The sequence below is a fragment of the Rutidosis leptorrhynchoides genome, chromosome 5 (genome assembly GCF_046630445.1).
Source record: "Rutidosis leptorrhynchoides isolate AG116_Rl617_1_P2 chromosome 5, CSIRO_AGI_Rlap_v1, whole genome shotgun sequence".
Classification (NCBI taxonomy): Eukaryota; Viridiplantae; Streptophyta; class Magnoliopsida; order Asterales; family Asteraceae; genus Rutidosis; species Rutidosis leptorrhynchoides.
The window spans coordinates 96,589,568-96,590,934 of NC_092337.1; the positions used below are offsets into that span (position 1 = coordinate 96,589,568).

Genomic DNA, 1,367 nt, shown 5'->3' on the forward strand with positions numbered 1-1,367 from the left:
TCCTTATCTTGATCAGGTTGTGGTTCTTGTGGAGTAGGAATAGCTTCATCAGAAGTTACAGGTATTTCAGGTGGTTTAAGTGTTGTACCACTTCATGTGGTAATGGCTTTAGCTGTTTCATTCCGGGGGTTAGCATTTGTATCACTAGGTAAACTTCCCGGTTTTCTTTCACCTATTAACCTTGCTAGGTTACTTACTTCTTGTTCCAAATTTTGAATAGAAGCTTGTTGATTTCTAAATGCTTGAGCATTTTGTTCATTAGTTTGTTTTTGAGATGTGAAAAACTGCGTTTGAGTTTCAACTAGCTTTGTCATCATATCTTCTAAATTTGGCTTTTTATCATCGATTTGTGGTGGTTTGTTTTGAAAATTAGGTCTTTGCTGATTGTAAGTATTATTGGATACTTGTTGATTACTAGGACCTTGTTGGTTGTTGTATGGAATATTTAGGTTATAATTCTAGTTTTGATTGTAAATAGGTCTTGGCGGTTGATAATTATTCTGATAATTATTTCCAGGCCTTTGGTTTATGTATGAAATATTCTCTCTTTGTTCCATTGTTAATTCAATACTGAAACAATCTTTTGTCAAATGTGGTCCTCCACACTGCTCACAACTAATTCGTATTGAGTGAATATCTTTAGTCATCTTTTCCATTCGTCTCTTGACAGCATCTATATTTGCGGAAATGGAATCTAAGTCATGGCTAGAATCGGCTCTAGCTGCTTTAGATGATCTAACGATATCTTTTTCTTGGTGCCACTCATGTGAGTGGGAAGCAGTGTTATCAATAATTTTATAAGCATCAGTTTCGGTTTTCTTTATAATGGAACCACCAGCTGCTATATCGATGTCTTTTCTTGTAGTGATGTCGCATCCTTGGTAGAATATTTGTACTATTTAACAGGTGTCTAAACCATGTTGCGGACATCCTCTTAATAACTTTCGAAATCTTGTCCACGCCTCATAAAGAGTTTCATTCGGTTTCTGTGTGAACGTAACAGTTTCTCCTTTAAGTCTTACGGCTTTAGATGCCGGAAAGAATTGTTTAAGAAATTTTTCAACTAAAACGTCCCATGTATCGATCGCCCCTTCAGGTAACGATTCCAACCAATCTTTGGCTTCTCCCTTTAAAGTCCAGGGAAATAACATGAGATATATCTGTTCATCCTCCACTTCTCTTATTTTAAATAGTGTGCAGATCCTATTAAAGGTACAAAGATGTTCATTTGGATCTTCCTTCAGCGCACAACTAAATTGGCATTGATTAGTCACCATGTGTAGAATTTGTCCTTTGATTTCATAATCTGGCGCATTAATGTCTGGATGAGTAATTGCGTGACCTTGGCCAGTGCGTTTAGCTCTCAT

General features: G+C 36.5%; 1 non-coding gene across 1 annotated transcript; it reads left to right on the forward strand.

Moving 5' to 3' along the window:
* The first annotated feature begins 912 nt into the window (after nucleotides 1–912).
* Nucleotides 913–1,019, forward strand: LOC139850846 (small nucleolar RNA R71). Its single transcript, XR_011760224.1, has one exon. It is a non-coding gene; the product is annotated as a small nucleolar RNA R71 (small nucleolar RNA).
* Nucleotides 1,020–1,367: the final 348 nt, after the last annotated feature.